Source organism: Rousettus aegyptiacus, unplaced genomic scaffold (assembly GCF_014176215.1).
Source record: "Rousettus aegyptiacus isolate mRouAeg1 unplaced genomic scaffold, mRouAeg1.p scaffold_m13_p_7, whole genome shotgun sequence".
Lineage (NCBI taxonomy): Eukaryota > Metazoa > Chordata > Mammalia > Chiroptera > Pteropodidae > Rousettus > Rousettus aegyptiacus.
In genome coordinates, this window is record NW_023416310.1 from 2465545 (window position 1) to 2478912 (window position 13368).

At 48.5% G+C, this 13368-nt stretch overlaps 1 long non-coding RNA gene and 1 pseudogene across 1 annotated transcript in view; one reads left to right on the forward strand and one right to left on the reverse strand.

Moving 5' to 3' along the window:
• Positions 1-535: 535 nt before the first annotated feature.
• The window catches only part of LOC107498228, a 166049-nt gene continuing 153216 nt past the window's right edge, over positions 536-13368 (reverse strand). The window contains exon 6 of the long non-coding RNA XR_001593978.2: positions 536-1002. This is a non-coding gene — a long non-coding RNA (uncharacterized LOC107498228). The remainder of the gene's footprint in view (positions 1003-13368) is intronic.
• LOC118605632 lies at positions 8895-9013 on the forward strand (annotated as a pseudogene).

Below are 13368 nucleotides of genomic sequence, written 5' to 3' on the forward strand. Positions count from 1 at the left end.
GGGACAGAGGGACGACCCTGAGAGGACACAGGGGACGGTGGCCATCTACGAGCCGAGGAGAGAGGCCTCAGAGAAGCCAGCCCTGCTGACACCTGAGCTTGGACTTTCCGCCTCCAGAACTGTGAGGACGGCCACGTCTGATTCGAGCCGCCAGGTCTGTGGTGAGAGCTCTTTGTGGAAGAGCTTTGGGTGGAAGCTCGTTTGTCACGGAGGCTCTTGCAAACGCACCAGCCAAGGGTCAACAAAGCTGGCCCGGCCTAGTGCTGGGCCACGAAGCAGGGCCAGGTCACCCACGGAGACAGAGCTCCGGAGTCCTGGAGAGACACCTTGAGCAGAGACGAGGATGCATGAGGGGACTCTGGGCGGCTGCCTTCATCGTCAAAAGTGCAACTTATAACTATATTTGCCTATTATTCCTCAGTAAAGTTGGGCGGGAAAAGCATGTGGGCGGGTGGCATAGTTTGCTTGAAACGGGGTTTTCGACAGTGGCGCAGGGCTGCACGTTCGATCGCCCAAAAAAGCTTTTTAACCCGCTGAGACCCAGGTCACACGTCAGACCGAAAAACCAGACCCTGGAGGCTGAGACCCGGGCAGGCGCCGTGAGTGAGGTTCCCCGCGTGATTCACGCGTGCGGCCATGCGTGGGAGACACCGGCGTAAAGAGGCCTCGGGCCTCGTCACGGCATCTCAGCGAGGATCGGTTTTCCGTTTGTCTCGTTGCTCTTAGTTTCATCCCTGGAAAGGGGCCAACCACAGAGCGGCCTCGTTCCCTGCTTGTGATTCGTGCAACAGACCGCGAACTGCATTCAGTGCTCGAGGCGCAGAGACAGGCAGAACGCCGCTTTGCTAAGACTCTACCTCTCTGACAGTAGACGAAGCCCTGGCTTCCGGTGAGATGAACGTCGCCGTGTTTCTGCCATCACTCTTTAGGCCGTTCGAAGCTTTCAGCCAACTCTGCAGGTAAGTGTCTGAGTCCTCCCCCTTTCGGGATACGTCAAAATATCTTTAAGTAAAAAAAAAAAAAAAAGATGGTTGAAAACCTGTAAAGCTAATTCAAATAATGGCATAACTGATTTTGCGTTTTGACAGATTTTAATGTGTCGTTTTTTTCCCTAACACGATGAATTTCGAGGATGATCGTAAACAGAGATTACTCTGAAGTCGGATCATCTCTTCGTGGCATTCCGCAGTTTTTATCTGAAAGAAAAGTTTCAAGAGGGGGAGCTAGTTAGCTACTTGATGACGGATCGCGACTGAAACTCTGCAGAAAGGAGACACTTCCAAGCTTAAGAGAAACCCTAAGAAAGCATGTTCTCCTGTCCCGTTTCTCCCCCGCCTTCCCAGCGAGGCAGGCTGGTCGGCGCCAGCCCCGCACGGTCGCTGGTTAAGGCTGGACGAGCACAAAGCAAACAGGCTTCTTAATCGGGCATCTCGCAGAAATGAAACTACAGAAACCAGAGGACTCGCTGTTACCCTGGAAGCCTCACGGCAGAGCAGCGAAGGGAGCAGGTGCAGGCAGACGAGCTCCCCGCTCACAGCCCGTGCAGGTCGTCACGCACGGCCGCGGCGCGGACGCCCCCAGCTGCAGACGCAGACGGCCGCCACCTCCCCGCAGCGTGGCCCCGTCGGCGGACGCGCGGCCAGTCCCGGGCGGGTTACCACGCTCCCGGTGACTGGGCGCGTCGTTCTAAGGGCCGAGTGTGGCGACGATGGTTTCGTTCCCTTTCCTCTCCTCTCCCCCATTTCTTTCCGGGTTCCCAGCCCGGTCCCACCTCCTCCCCGCTCTGTCTCCGCGGTTTTAACCAAGAGCAGACATAGTTGCTTTTGTGTTTTTTTCTTTTCGTTTTGCCATTTTCCCACTTGTTCAGAAAATAGATTCCCACTCACACTCACATCTGCGCAAGGGGCCCCTCCTCAAGGCACGGCGGGAGGCCAGAGCCAGCCCGCGACCGACATCTCCAGAGGGAGGGACAGCTGCGTGCTCCTGAGTGCGAGCGTGTGAGTGAGTGTGAGTGTGTGGATGTGAGTGTGAGCGCAAGTGTGAGCCCTTCGCTCCGGGATCCCCAGGGCCTGCGGCTCGGCGCGGCCACGGGACCCGCGGAGAAGCCGCGTCACTGTGGGGGGCGCGGTTGCCCTTTCTCCCCGTTTTGTGGCTGGGCCAGTTCAGGTCAGAGAAGATACGAAGCTGGCCCAGGGCCCGCAGCCCGCGCGGGAGAACCCCGACCGAGGCGGTCAGCGGACACAGCCCGCAGGTGCCGCGCCCCGGCCCCCGAGCCTGTCGCCAGCTGGGCGTGGACAGCAGAGACCACGGGCGCTTGGCAGGCGGGGGCGGCACCGCCCCCCCGGCGGGCACGAGTGCGCTTTCCGAAAGAGGTTTCTGCTTTCCGGCTTTGTCCACAAACGACCACTGTGACTGCCACGACAGTCCCTCTCAAGGCGGGAAGCCATCTTCGCTCCGGACTTCCAAGTCCAAACACTTTAATTTTCCACCAAGACCTCATTCCCACATTGCGATCCCCGTGCGTCTCCCTCGCGGGGGACCTTTCCGGCGGGACCCTTAGTGGCTTTACATTGCTCCTCCTGAAGTCTCTGCAGTGAAAGCCGCGCTGACTGCGGCCCAGGGCGCGCTCCACACGTTCTCGACAGAGCTGGAAAACGCCGGACTGCCGTCCCCCCTCGCAGCTGGCCGTGGCCCCGCCCCCCGCCAGCAGGTCTGGACCAAGGGGAAAGCAGGGGAAGCTGTGCTACGCCAGCCAAGGCCACGGCTGAGCGACGACCGGGCCCCGGCGTCGGCCGCCTGGGCGGGGCACACGGCCCTGCCGTGGACCGGCCCTGCCCCTCGAGTCCACGGCTCGTCACCGTCACCTCCTGGGATCATCCACGCCACTCGTGAGGATGGCCCCTGCCTTACATGTTTGCACCGAAGGTTAGAAGAGGTGGCAATGAAGGCGATGAATACTGGCGCCTTGCCGTGGTGTCGCCGTCGGCGTCGCCAGGCGGGCGGCCAGGCAGTTAACCGCTCGGCATCGCGTAAGCGGAGAGCGTTTAAAAAGAGCAAAGGTCTCGTCGCAACGGGGCTCCTCCTGCCACAGGAATGGCTGGACCGCGCCTCCTCTTTTAAAGAAGGACAGAGCGTTTCGGGAGAGAACTAGACGCTGTTTACCCGCTCCACGGAGGCTGCCCTCAGGGAAGCAACGGGGCGCACATTGTGGCACAGCTGGCGAGGGCGACTGTGCCTGACTCGACCTGCGGCTCCGCCGTCCCGTCGCTGGGCAGCCTCGCGCGAGGCGCTGGGCCTCACTTGACAGTTTGGGTCACTCTGTACGGAGTCTGTGCTGGCAGACACCTCGCAGGATCGGCCACGAATAAGTACAACAGAAGCTGAGAAGTTGTTCTGTGAAGTGAAAAGTCCTTAAAATCGGACTGAGCAGAATTCGCAGAATATAGACTTTACTCACGTACCAAGAATACGGCTGATTGAGACACGTACCGCTACCGGCTGTGTAGAGTTCTACACCTAGCTCAGTGCTAAGACGTATCACGTGATACTCGGCCTTTCTAAAAGGTCGGAAAATTAAGCCGCCGACGTGTTATTCTTAATAGCATTGTTCTCACACACTGACGATCGAGACCTCTCAGGCAGCAAGTGTAAGGAAACATCATCCAGTCTTCTGAGTTTTTCCAATTTAAAAACTCACGTATATACGTAATACTAACGAGAAAAGGGTGCTTCTAAAAGCTTAATCGGGGAGACTTCAGTGCGATCTAAATCTACGAGAGTAGAAAAATGAGAAAAATGCCCACGGTTCTTAACTTACTGTTCTCTAGTTCATCCTCCAGACAGCAGTAAAAGTAACGTCTTCACGTGATCAGTAAGAGCAGGCTGCAGTCCTGTTTACAGCCTTCCAGAGCTTCCTCCTCTTCTTACCGCAGCCTGCCGGGCCGGGCCGGGCCAGGCCGGGCCTGGCCGCGCAACTCCATCTCGAGCCACATCCCCGTCTGCTCAGCTCTCCAGCTACACCGACCGGGTATCTTTCTGGTCCTCAAACCTATTGAACTGCCTTTTAGTCCCCTCCCCTGGGCCTTTATCAATGCTGCTTCCCGTGCCTTGAGGGGCTCCCGTCCACCATGCACTTGGCTCCTTCCGCTTCTCGCAGTGTGGCTCTCGATTTAAGCATCGCCTCCTTGACGAGGGCCTCCCTAACCACCTCGTCATCGTCCTGCTCGTTTCTTTGAAAAGCCTGGCTCCGTTTTCGGATTCGTCGCACTCCACGCCGCTTGCCAGGGCTCTTACCTAACCGATCGTGCGTCACGAAAGCCGCCGCCGCCTTGTTTTGTTTCCTTGGTCTCCTCACTAAGACGCAAACCCGAGAAGGGCGGAAGCCACGTGTCCTTTCCACCATTTTACCCTCAGTATGGAAACGCGGGCTGGAACACAGTAAATATTTGTCGGATAAATGAAAGCCAGGAGCACAGCCCAAGGCCCAGGGCCGCTCGAGTCCCGCCATCTGCCTCGATCGAATTAAACTGCTGGTGAGGATTTAGGACTTGGAAATACATGGAATTTCGGTGCCGTGAAGGAGACGGCGACTTCCATTCCTCGCGCGCCACGACCCCGCCTTCAGAGCTGGCCTGAGAGACCGACGCGAACCGCGCACTGACCACGCAGATGCTTCGAATCCATGTTAAGCTTCTATTTATCCTATGCTGCTTAACAGAGTAAAGAAGACCTTAGGAGGGTAGAGGATGTTTCTGACATCTCGTTAAAATGCATTAAGTGAAGATATATTAAAGTGAAATCTACCAGCGCGGGACACTGACGATAAAAGTGGACAACAGACCCAAGAAGAGTCAGTTTTTCTAACTGTACTTCCTATCGTGCGTGAGTACTGAGAAAGATATTCTTGCATGAATTGTCTAACTTTCTATGCTGCATGTCAAAACAAGTTCAAGGGCTCCAAAAACCATAGAAAAAGACTTTCGGATCTGCTCCTTCTCAGGGATCCCAGGACTTGCGCCAACTATAAAATGAGCCAAGATATAACCAAGGGAATAAAAAGAAATAAATAATAATAAACACAGACTCAAATTCTGTTACTCACGGATGTGCTAACTGAATAACCTAGAGCCACGAGCTTGCTCATTTCCCCTCAAATCTAGTCCAATTCATAGACTCCCAGGCTACAAAACTGGAAAAAGCAAAGTGGCATGTACGGAACCTTATATTTTGGGATGTTGGCTCTCTAAGAAACTGTTTTTAAAATTTAAGAAATTAGGCAGTGGCAGGAAGAGCTCATGTAGCTTGTGCTGACTTTCCTATAAAACTCAGCTCCTTCCCCCCAAAATATACTGAAGACTGCTTTAAACTCTCTACACAGTCAGAAAAGCGAACCAATTGGAAGATTCAAACTCAAGCTGGAAAGACAACGCTACGTGACGACTTTGTGCCCAATCCCAGCTCGGGATCGGGTATGAAAAACAGAAGCTGGTAGCACCCGCCTGTGTTACCCCAAGGATATCCGCAAGCCAGGAAAAGGTAGCTTATACACATCATGCGCTCTACGAAATACTGATATACTAAAAGCAAAAGGGACAGGAACGGGTAAAGTAAAAGGAGAGAGAGCGAGAGGAAGAAAAAGAAAGAGAAGAAAGGGTATCATAGCATTTGTGGTTCTGCCAATGTTATACCCAGAATTAAATGCGTCTCTTCAAATAGTCTACTTATAAAAGAATAGCAATCAATATAAATTAGACATTGATTTCAAGAAATTTTAAAAATAAAGACCATTCCAAGGAAAGGAAAAACATTGGACTGAAAGTAAATTAAAATCATCAAAATATAAAAAGTGACAAAATGGATAAGAAATTTCGAGACTCGATCTTTTGCAATAATGAACAATGAAAGCAGAACCGACACATGAAAATGAAGGCATCGGAGGGACTTCCGGTCAAGATGGCACAGTCACTGTGCTCACCTCCTCTCAAGATAGCATCAACATCGCAACTGAGTTACAGAACAGCCATCACCAGGAGTCACCTGAGAGCTGGCTGAACGAAAGCCCTACAACCAGGGACGTAATAAGAGGCCGCCCTGAGACTGGTAGGAGAGGCAGAGACATGGAATGGTCTGGTCACACACCTGCATGTGGCAGGTAAAAATCGGGAGGGATATCTCAGCCGCAGAGGTTCCAGGAGGAGCAAGGGGGCCCAGCTCCACCCTGGGCTCCACAGCCCAGGGTTCCGGTGCTGGAAAGAGAAGTCCCCACAACTTCTGCCTGTGAAAACCAGTGGAGATTGTGGCTGAGTAAGATGGAGGGTGGCTGGGATCCCAGGTATCCCCCTTAAAGAGCCTCTGCAGACTTACTTGATGACAATTCTTTCGCTCTGAGCTCCAGCTCTGGGGCAGCTGCTCGATGAGAAGTAGGGCCTGAGTTCTGTGGCTATAGGGCGAGGGCTAGAGGGGCAACTTTCTCCCAGACAGAGGTACTGGCAGAGGCCAATGTTCCTCTGTTGATCCCCTCCCCGCCCAACTTGCAGATGCAGGTGGCCGCCACATGTGAATCTCCATCAGTCTGGATAACACAGGTAGCCCCACTCAGGTGATTCCCTGAGACTCCACCCCTTGCAACGTGGAGCCCCACCCACACCGCCTCTAGTAGCTTTTCCATACCAATGGGCTGTCTTTGCCCATGCCTCAGACTTTCCTAAAATCTCTTAAAGGTTCACAAAACCCAAACAAGCAGCATCTGGCCTCAGTGAGCACCGTACCTCTTACTAAGCAGCGCCAAGCCCAGCGGCAGTGCCAGCTGGCTTTAGTTCACAGCTTGGCCTCTTCTAGGCACTTCCAAGCCCAACACAAGTGGCAGCCATCTGCAGATTGCTGGGTCAGTCTTGCCAGGTGGCCACAGAAGTGCACGAACTGCAGCTGAACTGGCCTGTGGCTGTGTCCCTAAGAGGCCCTTGGGCCAGCATGCCCAGTGGGCCAGCTTCGACCAGAGCTGGAGCCGGAGGACCACCCCGGGCTGCATCTGAGGAGAACACAGCTGAAGCGCAGACTGGGCGGGCGCCAGAGCCCAGCTAAAGTAAAACCTGCTCCATAGGGTCAGCCCTGTGCGACAGCCCCTCCACTGTGGTCACGAGCCAGTCCTCACGGCCCGTCAGCCTGAGGGGAGGGGCGACCCCTCCCGTCAACATGCAAATAGCCACCAAGGCTCAAAAACAGCAGGAGGGCACATGAAACCCACACGAGGGACTCATCTGCAGCACCCGCCTCAGGAGACCAGGGAGACTGCACCACCGGGCCTCACAGGACACTGACTACGTAAGGTCACTCTGCTAAAACCGGGAGACACAGCCGTCCTCCCTAATACATGGAAACACACGCAGGGAGGCAGCCAAATTGGAGAGACGAAGAAACACGTCCCCCATGGAAGAACAGAACAAAGTTCCAGAAAAAGAACTAAACAACACGGAGACGAGCGATCTACTGGGTGCGAAGGGCAAACCACCGGTTATAAGGGCGCTCGACGAACTTCGGGAAGAGTAGATGCACTTGGCGAGAACATGAAGAGACAGAAAACACAAAAATGGATACGGAAAACATAACGGGGAACCAGTCGGACATGAAGAACACATTAGAGGAAGTCGACAGCAGAGCAGATGAAGCCGAGGACCAAGTCGGCAGTTTCAAAGACAAGGTAGCAGAAAATACCATCTGAATAGTAACAAGAAAAAAAATTCAAAAAAAAAAATGAGGATATTTTAAGGGGCCTCTGGGACACCAATAAACGTAACGACATTTGCTTCATGGGGGTATCAGAAGGAGAAGACAGAGAACAAGGAATTGAAAACCTATTTAAAGAAATAATGATGGAAAATCTTCCTTAACCTGGCAAAGCAAACAGACATACAACTTCAGGTAGCTCAGAGTCCAAAATAAGATGAACCCAAAGAGGCCCACACCAAAACATCATAATTAAAATGCCGAAGGTTAAAGACAAAGAGAGAATCTTAAAAGCAGCAAGAGAGAAGCAATTAGTTACCCACAAGGGAGCTCCCATAAGACTGGCAGCTGATTTCTTAACAGAATGTTCCAGTGATTGAACACAAGAAAAAATAAATACTATCAGAAATATTTGAAATAAAAATGAAAAACAGTCCATTTGTAAATAATGCCAAGATTATACTTGGATATACCAATGTATATCCAATGTATTTAGTGATGCCAAATTATACTAAAATATTATTCAGAGATGATGCTTAGATTATACCTTAAATTTTCTAAGAGAACCAACTAAAAACTATGAGACCCAATAAATGAGACAAAATAACCACATAAAAAATAGATGCAGAAAATTCAAAAATTTTCTTATAAATTAGTAATAGCCTTTCACAAGAGAAAATTTTTAAAAATGACCACATCGAAAACAGTAGAAATATGAAGTATCTAGGCATAAATTTTGCAATATTTATGTATAAAATATATGAAAACCAATAAACAAACAAAACCAGTTCAGTGCTCTATAAAAGAAACATGAGTAAATAGAGCATTACTATGTTCTGGATGGGAAAATTGATATAAACATTAAAAAAACCCTTTAAAGTTGTTCTTTAATTAATTTATGTCATTAAAAGAAGTCAAATCAAATCTGCAAGGGGAGAAGTAACTATGAGCCGTAAGCTGTGGACTTGGCCACCAAATGCAGAGGATGGCAGAAAAGGGGGGAAAGATTTAAGATAAAAGGTGAGTGGTGTGAGTTAGGCAGAGACAGATAGACAGACAGAAACCCTGCTTAAATTCACATGCTAAAACACTCTGGAATTTGCTTTTATTTTTTGAAGAAAGTTGAGTGATCTGTCTGAGCCTATATTTGCAATCGAAAATGGATATAACAAGTCTATGGCCATGTCACCCTGAACAAGCTTGATCTCATCTGCTCTCAGAAGCTAAATAGGGTCAGATCTGGTTAGTACTTGGATGGGAGACCACCTAGGAAGACCAGGTGCTGTGGGTGTTTTTTTTTTTTAAAGAAAATAGATAATAATAACTAATTAATATAGGAAAATATTAAGTCCAGCCTCTCTAGCCGCAGAAAAGTTTGCAACACTCCGGGCTGTCCTCTAGGATGTGACATTTGAGCACTTGAAACGTGGCTCATGCAGCCAAGGAACCGAATTTGTGTTTTTAAACTTCAGCTGGTTTAAATTTAAGTCACGTGGCTAGTGGCTACTCTTTTAGACAGTAAGGCTCAAAAATGGCAGAAATCTTTGTGAGTTAACGCACCGGAGGCTGTTCTCGCTGTGTTAGAAGTGTGTTTGGGGACAAGGCGGTAGTAGGAGCATGTGACGTGGGAGGCCTCTCTCAGCGCGCCTGTCGGAGCAGATTGCACAGACTTTCCTTAAAAAGATTGGTCCCTCTGTACCCAGTTCGCCACTTTGGCCCAGTGGCCTCACCAGCTTCTGGGAACCTATCCTACCAAAATAGTCGGAGGCAGTGACAATAACTTGTGTATGAAATGAATACTACTATGTCATTTTTAATATTTAAAATTTGAAATACATTTAAATGAGCAACCAATTGAAATAACCACCACTAAAATGAAATATAGATACTTGGAGAAGATTAACTGTTATCTATGTATCGAAAGTCAGGTTTGGGGGAATTACTCATTACACTGCAAAACATGTACATTATAGCGTATAGTATAAAAAGATATAATCTTCTCTAATAAATTAAACAAATAATATTAGTACCTACTAGTTTTTCAAAATAACTTATTATATGCTGAATAGTAGAACTTGCTTAACATAGGTTTTAGCTTTTTTCATTTTCCATTTAAAAAGCCTTCAATAAAAAGAAGTATGTTATAGTAATATTATGAATGAATAAGCTCTCTGATGTTGATATCAATTTCTAGTTTACAAAGTACATTCACCTTTTTATTATCTCTTTTTATCTTTCCATAGCCTGAAAAGATAAAACTCAGTAGAACAAAGTTATTTGACCAAAATTACACATTTTTCAAGTAGGGTAGCCCCAAAGAGACCTGAGCTGTTGTACGTGCTGTTGTTTAAACTGATGCTAGGTTTTGTAAGTCCTCAGAGCTGGTGCGAGTCTTTTCATTTCTGAGTTTAAGTCTTCTGTCTGACAAACTATATTCATCTAGTAAATAATTAATCTACTCAAAAAGAAATTACTCTGTCAGTTTGGAGAGTCGAATTCTACCCTGTCCATCACAACTTCTCTGGGAAAAAAATAAAAGTGTTAAATAAATGTAAATCCAAGTATACGGCGCGTCCTGTGCACGGCACAGGTGTGCTTCTCAGGCCGACAGTGCCCTCAGCACTAACCCAGCAAATGTAATACCCTCTCTCTCTGCAGTTAAACAGAAGCTGGATTAATCACCTGAACCACATTTTTCTCTGAGGGGCGATCAACATATATTAAGGAAGGAAATGATTTACCGCTATTGTTTACCTTAAGATGAATCTCATTAGTAAAGAAAAGTTTAGGATCGTTATGGTCCTTTACCTACAAAAAATTCAAGGCATTTTATGAAAATGGCTCTCAAGAGTTTTCCTAAATATGAACACTCTCTTCTTTTGACAGTAAGTCCAATTTTTAGATGGAAATTTGTATAAAAGTTCAAACTCCGCTGGCATTGACTGTTAAGCTGAAGGATGCGATACAGAGCAGATGGCCTAACCTGCCACTTCTCAAATGAGGACGCAGGCCAGAGGGATGATGTGGCCGGCCCAAGGCCACCCGTTGGTGTCAGAGGTGAACTGGGAGCCAGCTCCTCCAAATGCCTCCTTGGTGTTTGGTACTGAAATCGACTCTCAGGGGCAAAGGCAAACCAACCCACCTGTCCTAAGTTCCAGGTAAATGAGTTTCTATCAGCTCTCTAATTAAAAACACATTATAAAATAAAATACCTTTCTCTCGATTCTGTTATAGTGTGTCTTTTATTTGGGATGCAAAAGCATTAGAAGCCTGTAATTGGAATTTCAGGTATCACATTTCTGAAAACCAGCAAACAATGTTAATCGTTTGCTATTCACTCTCCTTCGCCATTCTCACAGAGCAGATCCGGTTTTATATCCTCAGATCTAATGTCTTCTTAAGTACTAATGAAAATATTTGCGCAGTGCTTTGCACAGTGGCATACTTTTAGGGTGCTTCGTTCTGCAGCAGTAGACAACTAAAAGAGAAAAGCATTTTTGAAAGTCGGGTGCAGCTGTGGCAACGATCAAGAGCGTGGAGAGTTGGCTTTGTCACTGGGCAATGCAGGGGAGGGGCGGAAGGGCAGTCAAGAGATTGTTCCCTGGGACTCGAAGTGCAGTGATAAAAACTGATCATAGAGACTTAATAGATGATGACTCGTCCTTTGCCGGAATGAAACAAGTGACAAACCTGTTTGCAGTAACCTGGGGAAAAAAATGTACCAAGTTAACCTATGCATGCAGACAAAATGTCTCAGCAGAATATCGAAAGTGCCAATTGGCTTCGGTTGGTTGAGTATGATAAGATATGGGAAGATAAAGATGATCTAAAGAGAGAACTACTCAGTATGCAAGCAGAATTTCCAATCCAAACTTACTCGTTTGAAAAATAAAATCGTTTCACATTTCCAGGGTCTCCAGCTGGCATAAGACTCTCAGAATAAGAAATGGCCTCAAGGTAAAAGAGTAAATCAAGGATGTGGCCATCAGATCCCTTGTTAAGATCCCAGAATACACCAGCGTAGGAGATTCTCTCAACTAAAAAATAAAAGCACTTCTAAGAATCTGAGAGTAGGGTTTCGGTGCAGCTGAGCTCTTGGCTCGAAGCAGAGAGTGTTTGCTTCAAAAGAACCACGGGCATGGCTTTTGGGGACATGGAAGGAAGCACATCAGATTTATAGAGAGCCTACCCGGCTTTTAAAAGAGTTGTACGAGTTTGGAATAAAAGGGGGGCAGGGAAAAAAGACACCTCTGGGGCTCTCGACTTTATACATGCAAGAAAAAGGCAGAGAGAACTGTCCAGGTAAACCCGTGGCCTGTCACTTATGGGAAAGGAAAGATGTTTCCGAAGAAAGACTCCCAGAGGGTAGACCCCCACCCCATGCGAAATCATAAATTAGGGAACCATTCTGAGGAGCAGAATTAGCCCTGATCAAGGTAGATTTCCTGTCACCTGACGTGGAACCTCGCACATGATCAGCCGATTTCGGAACTGCCGTGGACCAGCGACGTCCGTGGGCCTCCCGTCCGTCCTGTTCACAGTGCCTGTCGCAGCTGGCTGGCCTCCTGCTCGCCGCTGTGTGGCGGTGTACGGAAGGCCCATTATGTGTCCTTTAAATTCCTAACTCTCTCAATCAAAGAGAAGCGTCCGCAGAGCCTACTCCACATCCGGGCCAGATATAGATCGTGAGAGCCTGGACTTCAAACCCACGGCTTCGACTTGACCAGTTTGGGGTGCGGGTCTTGTGAAGGCATTGGTATGTTTTGCATAGAAAAAGGTGTAAAGGATTAGTGCCAGAGGGTGGATTGCTGCAGGCTGTCACTCCCAGGACACCCAGTGACTCAACGCTCCCAGGTGCCACACCCTTGTGGAGTCAGCGCCCAGCCACTCGGGACTTGGCCACCGGGTGTTAATAGTCCCAGCTGTTGCACGCAAATGCTTGCTGACCCGCTGCTGGGCCTGGGTCCTGACTTTCTGGACGCTATTTCCACCGTGTGAGGAAACAGTCCAGACCAACCCTCTAAAGGATGAAGCACCATGAGGAGAGAAAGTTCCAGCTGAGCTAAGTCCCAGGCTATGCCCCAGCTGATGCCATCCCGGGAGACAGCTCCCAAGAACCCAGCGAGAATGTCACCAGCCAACCCAGAGAATCATGGCAAATGAGAATTTATTTTTTTAAGCACCAAGGTCCGAGGCAGTTTCCTACTCAGCAAAAAGGTAATGGAAACAGGGCTTTTAAACAGCATCAGAAAAAGCTAGAAGAAAATGAACAGCATCTGCAAATTTATTGTGGAAAAAAGTTATTTTTCACCTGGAATCCTATTTGTATTCCAACCCTCATTTCGGCAGAAGTATATAGAATAATATCTTCAGATAAACAAGTTCTCAATATTTTACTTTGTTGGAGGACGAACGCCAATGAATGAGGAATTAAATCATGAAAGAGAAAGAGATGGATTCCAAGAAAGAAATATTTAACCCAAAAGAAATAAAAAGTGAATAGGCGAATTCCCAAGATGACGATAAAAAGAATTCCCATGGGAACAGCTGTGCGCAAGCCTAGCTCATTAGAGGAAGAACGCAGAAGACTTCTGATGAATGTCTTCCAGGGAAAAAAGAAATAATGTGTTAAGAGGTGGCTTCCCC